Below are 11,951 nucleotides of genomic sequence, written 5' to 3'. Positions count from 1 at the left end.
AATGCGGTTATGTAATATGCTAGAGTAATCATAACAACAGTTACAGTAACAATAACAGTTCATATTGATAACTTTGTACTGAGAAAAAAAATACAGTTGTTTAAGAAAAGTCAAACATCGTGAGCAGTTACTCACAATGTTACTCATTACTTGAGTATTCTTTTCACCAAATACTTTTTTACTTGTACTTGAGTACATTTTTTAGATGACTACTTTTACTCTTACATGAGTAATATAATTTTGAAGTTATGCTACTCTTACTTATGTCTAGTTTTTGGCTACTCTGCGTACCTCTGGTGGAGTCCAAAACTGATCTCAGTGTTTCTCAATGAGGTCGTTATTTCTCCACAATTGATCTATTTAAACCAACTGTATTACTACACAAAGTATCCATTCAACCATCTTCAATACCGTGTATCGTCACGATGGTCTCCGGCTTGCATTAATTCTAATACACCTAGGCGACTCGTGTGTTTTGATAGTTTAAATCAAGACCTTGTTGACATGGAGGACGACTTGAGAGTATTATAAATTGTTTACCATTGACAGGACGCGATGATTTCCAAGTAACGTTGTGGAACTTACCATCTAAAATGGGAGCCTGTAGTGACCACTGAATTATTACAGAATTCACCTAAGGAACTCATGTGGGGCATATTGTGTTCCGGGGGGAAACTATATTTTGTCATGCGCGTTACGAGAGTTACGAGCGGTCGAACACGGCAACACGTCTACTCAATGAGCTAAGCAGACTCAACAACATTCATCCGATACAAGCCTATCCATGCTAACTAGGGTTGTTCCGATCATGTTTTTTTGCTCCCGATCCGATCCCGATCGTTTTAGTTTGAGTATCTGCCGATCCCGGTATTTCCCGATCCGATTGCTTTTTTTTGCTCCCGATTCAATTCCAGTCATTCCCGATAATTTTTCCCGATCATATACATTTTGGCAATGCATTAAGAAAAAAATGAATAAAACTCGGACGAATATATACATTCAACATACAGTACATAAGTACTGTATTTGTCTATTATGACAATAAATCCTCAGGATGGCATTTACATTATTAACATTCTTTCTGTGAGAGGGATCCACGGATAGAAAGACATGTAATTCTTAAAGGATAAATGTGACTTTGTATATTGTGACTAAACATTGCCATCTAGTGTATTTGTTGAGCTTTCAGTAAATGATACTGTAGCCATTTAACTGTTCTGCCCAAATGCATGATGGGAAGTGCAACCATGACTGTCCAAAGAGGCACCAATTGATATATCTTCTCTGCGTTGGGAAATAATATAGGGTGTTAAGAAAAAAATCAACTACTACCTTTCTTCCCCACATTGCTTCCCACGATATTTCTAATTATTGAGAGAGGGATTGTAAGGCTTTAACCAATTAAAAAAAGGCTCTAAAGGCTGCCAAAATTCACTCAACGCATTTTACGCTGCCTTTTAGCTCTATATACAGGCGCCATTATAGATTAACCCTTGAGAGTCGAAGGACGCGCCGGCGCGTCCTCAGCGCACGTCGTCTTTGAAGCGCCCTCACGTTTTAATTACGTCACCCACATGCCGTTGGTTGGTCTCGTTTTAAAGTGCGGAGGTAGCGGTTTACTCTCGTTATTATTTGAAGTCAATCGACCAACTAAAACGTGAGATATTGTCATTTAAGTTTGATAGTTTTATTGTCATCTCAAAAAAACATAAAAACGCTACATGGATCATTTGTTTATGTCTATATTTCGATCATTTCTTGTCCTTTTTCAAAACGGAAGCTCCATGAAAAAAACACAAATCAAACGAACCCTTTCGAAGTCACAGTGGAAGCACAAAATGCGTTTTTTTTTTTTTTTTTTTTTAATAAATAAAACTGCCGTGCGAGGTTCCACCGAACGAGAGGGAGGAGTGTTCTGAAGCAGCGAGGTGGCGACCGACGGCCGTTTGGATCAAGCAGCGACTTTGTGTGACTTTGAGAATGAACGGAAAATTAAATTTAGCGCAAGCAATTGTGCTTTTTGATCAACTTGAGGAAGAGGATGGTCTAAATTCTTCATCATCGTCTTCTTCGGAAGAGTCCTTGAGTGAAGATAGTGACGGATTGAACACGTGGGTGACGCCATCGACAAGCAGAGGTAAGCCAACTCACTTTTTTTTTTTAATGCTGAAAAAGTTTCTTTTGAAAGTTTCTTTTGATATTGCAAGACAAAGTTAATTTTGATGCAATATAAGTGTGTGTTTGTGTATATAATAATAAAATGTGCATATCAGATCAAAGTCGGACGTGCACTGTGTGTATCCCAGGCAGGAATTTATAATTTGTGTTCTTCTTTCTATATGAAGATTAGGGATGTAGCACATATTCATCAGCTAGGGTATTGCTATGGTATTCTTTCTATTGTCATACATATAGATTTCCATTATTATTTATTGCTGTATATATTTTTATTTTATACTTTATTATTTTCATAAATACTGACTTTTTTTTCATGTACATTTATAGTGACAATGAAAAATCTACATTCACTGCCCGAATGGAAAGAGGACGAGGGAGAAGGGGTCATCACGGAAGAGCGATGAGATGTCAGCGGAGGAGAGGCTGGAGAAGTCAGCGCGGCAGAAGCCGATCACCACTGGCTCAGCCTGCACCTGTGCCATGGAGCACAGAGCAAGACACAGACACTGCCCCACAGTGCAGCCGGTTCACACCCCGGAGACCACCAGGACCTCAGGTGAATCGTGAACATGCATACACCCCAAAAGAACTTTTTGACCTGTTCTTCACCTCATCGACAATGATGAATATGTGCAAACACACAAACCAGTATGGCAGAGTCCGAAAAGAGATTGGGAAAAAGTTTGTGTGGACAGACACTACAGCGGAGGAGCTTGAAAAATTTATTGGACTCCTCTTGTACATGTCTTTGGTTTCACTTCCAACTGTGCAAGATTATTGGAAGGCAAGGAATTCCAGGACGAAACAGCTTTTCGGAGTGGCATGCCTGAAAAAAATTTAACTTGTTTATTGTAAATATTTTTGAAAATACTTTTTTTTCCAATGCTATATTCCCCCCCCCCCCCCCCCCCCCCACAATCAGTCTTCTCAATTTGTGTATATAAATGTGTGTTCAAGAAGCTTCATTGTGTGTACATAGTTTTCATCAGGTGATGGGCCGCAATACCTAAACTCATAAAGAGATGGCTTCTAAACACTTTTTGTGTTAGATGGTATATATTTTTTCACTGTTCTTCACTGTTTGGTCTGCTGTATATAACCTGTTTTGACTAGAGCATGTATAAAAGCAAAAAACGCCTATGGCTATACCTGTTGTTTATGTTGAATTGTCAAATATAAGACTATTTATTCTAAATTTTTTTGGTTGAATGTTCATCCAAACATGTTGAATAAATATTATTAAGTTTCAAAACGGTTCGTTACGCATGTTTGGTTGTCAATTGGACATCAATATTAAAAATTTTTACAAAACGATTTTGGAATTTTTGGTCTTTTGGGGCCCAAAATGATGATTTATAATTGGTCAGTGAAGGAAACAACAGTTTGGACATGAAGTTCAAGGTGTCACAAAAAAAGGGACCAAACCAGGCCATCGTAAACAATTCTTTCTTTGAAATATAAAGGCAACTTCAAAGGCATGCAAAATCAGACAAAATAGGCCCAGACCTTAAAGGGTTAAACGCGTAATTGCGTGAGTGGGTCGTGCAGCGCATGCGTTGATTGGGTTAAATACTTTAACGTGATTGATTTTTAAAAAATTAATTACCGCCGTTAACGCAATAAATTTGATAACCCTACTTTAAGACAAAACTAAAGACTCTGGATGAGTGTAAGACATTTTGTCTGTAACGTTACTACAATTAGAAAATGATTTAATTTAAAAAAAAAAAATTAGAGCTGTCAAACGATTTTTAATTTTTAAATTTTAATAAATTTTTAATTGAGTTAATTACAGCTTAAAAATGAATTAATCGTAATTAATCGCAATTAATCGCAATTCAAACCATCTATAAAATATGCCATATTTTTCTGTAAATTATATATATTCTGTAAAATAATTTGTTGGAATGGGAAGATAAGACACAAGATGGATATATACATTCAACATACGGTACATAAGGACTGTTGTGGGCATTTCACTCTACTGTCATTTAAATCTGTCTATGCTGTCCTCACTCCGAAAAAGTCTACTTTTTCCAAAGCTAGACAGCTAGTGAACGACGCCTTAATAATCAGACTTCTTCCTTTTTCATCTGATTTATTAATAAAATGGCCTCAAACCTCTGTCCTCTTTAGACCGTAGTGAAACTACAAAAAAAAGTACACAAGCATTGCATTAGCAACAACGTTAGCTTAGCACGCTATACAAGTTCACTAAACATAAACAAAAAGCGTCTCATACAAAAAATATAACATTTCCCTTACTAACATAATACGTACATTCTTTACAACAACCATACTTACGGACAAATCTTGTCCAAGGATCATATAAGCACAACATTACAACGTAGGCGCCAGCCCGAGACGTCGTGCAGCCATATTGAACTGGCAAGAAAGCAATAAACCATGTCGCAAAGCGACCACAAGAGTTCGCTGTTAGACAGCACAAAAAACCTTGCTGTAGAACTTACCAAAAGGCAGAATACTGTCTAAGCGGGACATGTGCGTTAATTGCGTCAAATATTTTAACGTGATTAATTTAAAAACTTAATTACCGCGCGTTAACGCGATAATTTTGACAGCCCTATTATATATATATATATATATATATATATATAAAATGACGTGATCGGACCCGGGGTAATCGGAATCTTTAGTCCCGATTACTAAAGATCGGGACATCCTTAGTAATCGGTGAAAGTTTACTAAACTGTACCCAAAGATTACTAAACTGTTCCCACAGTTTACTAATCTGTACCCACATATTACTAAACTGTACCCACAGTTTAATAATATGTTTAGTAATCTGTAGGTACAGATCACTAAACTCCGTTTAGGGTAGACAAAAATATTTTACAAAGCGAATTTGTACCCAGAGTTTATATATCTGTACCCACAGCTTAGAAATATGTACCCACAGAATACTAAATTGTACCCACACTTACTAATCTGTACCCACAGATTACTAAACATATTAAAAAAACCATGGGTACAGTTTCGTAATTATTAAACATATTAATAATCTGTAAATACAGTTTAGTAATCTGTGAGTACAGTTTAGACATATTAATAAACTGTGGGTACAGTTCAGTAATTACTAAACATATTAATAAACTGTGGGTACAGTTTAATAATCTGTACGTACAGATTAGTACTCACAGATTTAATAATCTGTAAATACAGATTAGTAAACTGTGGGTACAATTTAGTAATCTGCTGCTATTGCTAACCATGGGCAGTATGTAAGGTACACCCTGAACTGGTTGACAGCCAATTGCAGGGTGCTAGGACTCTCAGGCCCAGTTGACCCCTCGTGCGCCTCTCGGTGCTGGGCCAAGCTACACCGCCAGCCGGGACATGCTAACCACTTACCCCGATTCATGAATGCAGTGATGTGGAAAATGCTCAAAAAACTTTTTTTTAAATCCATTTTAGGTTTGCAAAATGCAAAGAACAGTTGGGAATTGAAGTACAACACGTTTCATTCCTTCATAATGTAATCAGTCCAGAGGAACCCTGCATTTCCCGTCTGCTGGTTCATAAATAATAAGCGGCTTTTGACCTCATGTGGATCAGAGTTTTATGTGTAATGCTCGAGTGTAAGCTCTCCTGTGGTTTGTACATTGTGAGTGTAATACAGATACTTTATAGCAGTGTGTATGCATAATGTTCATTTAAAATGTGCATAGATTATTCCATAAGGAATAATCCTTCAGGGCAGAGAAAAACAAACATTCACTCTCTTGCTCATAGCTAGGGACAATTTGTAGTGTTCAAATAGCTCTTACATCCTTTGAACTGCTTATGCTAATTCACAAATGCAATGTAACAAGAAATCTGATCCGAATTTAATATTTTTAGGTGCGCATGTGTACTTGCATATCACTTATGCACACCTGTGCATATGCTTTATATCAAAACCCTCTGACACTGGATGTGTCGGCAGTGTGGGGCACATTACTTTAAAAAAATAATTAGTTACATTACTCACTACTTCTTCCAAAAAGTAACTGAGTTAGTAACTGAATTACTCTATAGTAAAAGTAACTAGTTACCAGGGAAAGTAACTATTTCCGTTACTTTAAAAAGAACTTGTTGTATGTCAAAGAATTTGAAATTTTCTGAGCAGTATTCGAGTCAGTGGAATAGAGAAGAACAGATAGGTAGTTAACTTGTTAGGTGCTTCGGCAGATTTGATTTGCTTACCACAGATGTCGACAAAAGCTTTGCCCCGGGACATAAATTACACATTACATGCAGGTTCTTTCCTTTAATTTCGACAAACTAGAAATAGTGTCTATATCTCCACCTTTTAAAGGACAATTTTTCTTCTGAATGCTTTTGTTTATCATGTACTATATTTTGCTTCGTTGTAAATCACTTTAAAGACCTCTCAGGTTTTTGTAAATGGCCATACAGATAAATTATATTTTTGAGAGACATTTAGAATAATAACTAATGTTAACCCTGTTCAATTTTCTCTAAATACACATGATAAAACTGTTAATATACACATACTTGATTTTAAAATAGCAGCAACAATTTAAACATCCGTCTTAAAACACGATTAATCATTTTTCTACATTTCCTTCATTTCCCCCCCGACCATTTTCAAACCACACTCAGTGTTGCCTTTAGCAGGAAAAGCAGTACCTGACACCTGTACATTATTTGTTGTCCAAGCGTTTAAGAGGATGCTTGCCACACTAAAGTTTATGCTAATGCTAACACGACAAATTACATTCAGTGTACTTTGATGATCACTCAGCACAAACCTTTAAAGGCTAAAGCAACATTTCATCTTCTCCCTTGTCAAGATAAGAAACCAAATCTTACCATATGTTTCCAAACAAGCAAGATGGAGCACAGCCTAGCCTGAAACACATCCTCAATTCTGGTGAGGAGAGTGAGAAAGAGGCGTAGCACTCTCCCATGAGTGACACAACCCAAAGCCCGCTACGATGTAAGCTGACATACTTCACATACAATATGAAAATGTCACGCATTGTGAATATATGACAAAAACTATGTCGCATTTTCGTCTCATTGTCGTCTCGTCAGAAGAAAACTAGCATCCGTCTTGTTATGTTCAAGTCTCACATGCCGCGTTTCTAGCTCATCACGTTATCGTCATTAAAAAAAATTGTTCGCCGATTGAATGTTTTGTTACAGTCATTGTTGATGAAAACAACACGGGCCCCGGGATGCCCCTTCGTCATCGTCAAAACACCTATGCCCCTATATGACCCACATTTTAGAGCTGCAAGAGATGAAGGGTGCGCTGTAGGCTGTAAACTCGATAAAGGCTACGGGACCTGACAGCGTCCCTGGCCAGGTGGTGCTGAGAATGTGTGCAGACCAGATTTCCAGGGGTCTCCACCGAGACCTTCCATCAGTCGTTGGCCCAATTTCTTCTCCCCCCTGTCTGAAGACTTTCACAATTGTCCTGATCCCAAAGAAAAAACATACCAGCTGTCTGATTGGGTATTGTTCAGTGGCACCAAAACTCATCATTTCTAAACTTTGAAAAACTGATCAAGACAGGCATCATCTCATATCTCCCGGCTGGATGAGACACCCATCAGTTGCATATAGAACAAACAGATCCACATCCTCTCCTCTCTGCTCTTTCCTATCTAGAGCAACAGGGGAACGGTGTTCATATGCGTTATGTTGATGAGGGGTGTAACGGTACACAAAAATCTTGGTTCGGTACTTACCTCAGTTTTGAGGTCACAGTTCGGTTAATTTTCGGTACAGTAAGAAAACAAAATGCAAAATATAAATGTGCTTGTTGTGTATTACACACTTTTGTGCTTTCAACAATAGGAACATTAGTCTATACAAAGCTAGAATTCTGCTCAAAAATAGAAAAGACAATATTCTGAAATGTAGATATTTTGAAAAACAAAATAAAAATAAATAACAGTGGCTCAGACTTTTTCTTTAAACAAATAGCTGATGTGCAAAACTGAACAGTTGCAACACTGAACAGTTTCAAGTTTCTCATATTAACTTTATGACCACAGCCTCGAAAAGTAAGGGTTACATTTAGGGCTGTCAAACGATTAAAAATTTTATTCGAGTTAATCACAGCTTAAAAATTAATTAATCGCAATTCAAACCATCTCTAAAATATGCCATATTTTTATGTAAATTATTTTTGGAATGGAAAGATAAGACACAAAACGGATATATACATTCAACATACTGTACATAAGTACTGTATTTGTTGATTATAACAATAAATTCACAAGATGGCATTAACATTAATATTCTTTCTGTTGAAGACATTTTCTTTTTCTCTGCAAAAACAAACACACAACAGAGCCTTAGAACAGTAACAAAAAAGTATTATTTATAATGTGTCCAATAGGGGTGTAACAGTACAGAAAAATCTCGCTTCGGTACGTACCTCGGTTTTGAGGTCACGGTTCGGTTCATTTTCGGTACAGTAAGAAAACAAAATGCAAAATATAAACGTGCTAGTTGTTTATTACACACTTTTGTGCTTTAAACAATAGGAACATTAGCCTATACAAAGCTAGAATTCTGCTCAAAAAAATAGCGGGTATTTAAAGATAATAATCCAACAGCAATTTGCCTTTGAGACCCCGCGTATTAGTCAGCTTTGTTTCTGAAAGAAAGAAAAAAAAAATAGTCATGTGCTAAAGAGAAAAGCAATCCCAATGACAAAGATTTTAACATGTACTGTATTTTCCAAATCAAATGCCTCAATGAATCAATTTTTTTTCTTATGAACGGTTTTCAAAAACTTTATTGGTGGATTTTCTCGAGTTAAAGCGCCATACAGAAATTAATCAATTTAGTTGTGTAAGCAGGATCTTATTATTTAATTACAGGTGTTTTAGCTCATTTCAATTTATTTTATTTAAATGGGTTAATATTTATTTTATGATGTGTTTATATTTTACAAATGTGATGTAGTATTCATTGATATTGTATATTTTATGTTGTATAACTGTCATATTTGTTTGAGTTCTCAGTTCTTTTTCCTATATTCAGCACCTGATTGAGCCAGATTGGCGTGGTAATGCGACACACCTGTGCTGCATTAGGAAAGCTTGATATTTAAGGAAGCCTGTCACCATCTGCAAGTGTCGGACTATTACATGCCAACCTGCTTGCTTACCGCTGTGCAGGGGCGGACTGGGACCAAAAAGCAGCCCTGGACTTTGACTCAGCCCAGCCCACAAGAATCGCTGTACGATGGGAAACACAGACCCTCTAGGGTAGGGGTCCCCATCTGCCGGGCCGCGGACCCCGGTCCGTGGCGCAGTTGCTACCGGGCCGCACAGAAATAATAATTTAATAACGACCGAATTCTGGCCGAATTAACCCTGTGCCCCTGCTTAACACACCAATATCTCTGTCTACTCTAGATATAATGCTACGGGATAGATTACAATTTTGTCATAGAAGTCCATTGATTGGACTGCTAGCAGTACATCTTGTTTGTGTATATAATATAGCTATGTGAGCTTGTCCTCGATAATAACGTATTACTAGGCCGCGGGCGCAGCACATTTGTTCCCGGAAATAATTAGCCCCCACATGAGCGAAGATAACTGGAAAACAGACGTCTTTGGAGATATTTTTACGGCGAAAAGGGTACCTGACAAGCCTACAACCTCGAAGACCCACGAACTGCGAAGGAGTGGATTCGGGACCCGTTTGTGAATAAAATGAGAGATCGCAAATGACGGCGACCTTATTAAACGTACATTTGAGACAACAACGCTACCGAGGTTCTGGATTAAAGTCATTCTGGAATATCCTGACATCGCGACAAGAGCATTGAAAACCTTGCTACAATTTCCAACATCGTATCTTTGTGAAGCGGGCTTCTTAATTAATGTTTAACGACAAGGCGAAGTCGTTAATGGTGAGCGCGGTGTGCAGCTGTTGTGTGCAGCTTACATGGCAGGATGAATCTGAGGAGAACTTTTCTACAAGTCATTCCATAATCAAACGTAAGTTAATATTCCTTTCTTTCAAGAAAGTTTGTAGTGTTTACTTTCGAATCGCTGCATTTGCGCATTTTGCGGCTATGTTTAACGTTACGCGCATGCGCAGAACTGCATCGTTGCAATTTTGGATGGGTTGCAAAATTTGTCAGAACACCGGTCCTTGAAAAAAAAGACCCAAATAACACCGGTCCGTGGTGTGGTGCAAAAAAGCTTGGGGACCCCTGCTCTAGAGGGGTCCGGGGGCATGCCCCCCTGAGCGAATTGTTTTTTTTTTTTTTTTTTTTTACATTTTATTGTAAAATTGTAAACACTTTGAGAGAAAAAAAATGAAGTGGCTATGAAGAACTACACATTGCATTATTATACATATACAATATAGTTTATGATTTTCTTCGTAGTATGTTAGCCATTTTCTATCTGTGCCATCTTTGCGTATGAATACTCTTTGTACAGTCAGGTGTTTTCTGAGGGTGGTAAGTAAAAAAATGTCTAGACTGTGACTGTCTGACTTGGAGTGCTCAAAGTACTGCAAAGCTGAAAACAAAACGATATATAAATGATTAAAAATATAATATCAATTTAGCTACTTAAACTTTAAAGTAAAACCATTCATTTCATTAATATTTTATATTTCTTCTGAATTAATATTGCTAGTGTGTGTGCATACGTTGTTTTACAGCTAAAATATTTTTTCTTAGAAGACGGATAGTAGGACTAATATACTGTAACTTGACACGATTTCAAACAGGCACATGGACTTGCTGGCACTAACCCTTTAATTGTCATATTTCATTTAAAATGTAGCTACCTGGTGGATAACAATTGCCAGTATACCGAGCAAGTAACCCTCTTCATCCCTACTTACTTGCTCTGCGCTTGTCTGGGGAACTTCCACCAGTTTATCATTACCCCCTCCCTCTTCTTTTCTCTCTCCCTGCACCGGCTGCACGTCAGAGCGGCTGCCGCTCCCACTCTCACCATCGCCGGGGGCTGGGCAGTTGTTACCCGACGTGGCCGTTGCAGCCAGACTGCTGCTTGTGAAAATATTTGTCAACTTTTGACATTTAAATGCTTCGCTCTCCAGTTTCTTTAATTCTTTTTATCTCCCTAACCTTCTCCGCGCCACCCATCTCTCTTCTTTTTTTTGCCACCACCATCCATATTGTGCATTCAAGCTCGTCGCTATTTTGCTTCCACAAGGAAGTTGAAGGAACCAATGAAGGCAACTCTGTGCTTTCTTCGTTCTTCTAACAGCCAGGCGCATTGCTGCCACCTGTCGGATTGGATGCCAACTGTAGATCAGAGGATAGGGGGGATAAAAACAGTGATGTATAATGAATGGCGGCCGCCGGCCGTCCAGGGCACCGGCCGTTCTGTGATCCTCCAGAAGCCACAGATTACCAGTCCGCCCCTGCCGCTGTGTGCATCATCTCGAGTTCTACTTGCCATTTACGGTTGTATTCTTTGTTATCACATTGTTGTGCTAGTATTTTTGTTGGACTTTGCTATCATTTAGTTTAGCCTTTTTCCGGCCCTTGTGCCTTCTCCTTAGTTTACTCGCCGACTAGGTTCGTGCCATTTTTATTTTGTATTTTGTCTCGCGTGTTCTGGTGTGCTCCCTTAGTTCTCGTTTTGTAATAAATACGACAAACTTCCACCTCTGTGTTGGATCCATGCTTAACGGCTTGCCGTATCATAACAGTAACTTTAGTTCCTATGTGAATATTAGTTCCTACTTGTTTTATTATGGTAGGAGGGTTTTGTTTGAACACGGGGCCGTGT

Source organism: Corythoichthys intestinalis, chromosome 5, assembly GCF_030265065.1.
Source record: "Corythoichthys intestinalis isolate RoL2023-P3 chromosome 5, ASM3026506v1, whole genome shotgun sequence".
NCBI classification, from domain to species: Eukaryota; Metazoa; Chordata; class Actinopteri; order Syngnathiformes; family Syngnathidae; genus Corythoichthys; species Corythoichthys intestinalis.
This window is presented reverse-complemented; position numbering follows the sequence as displayed.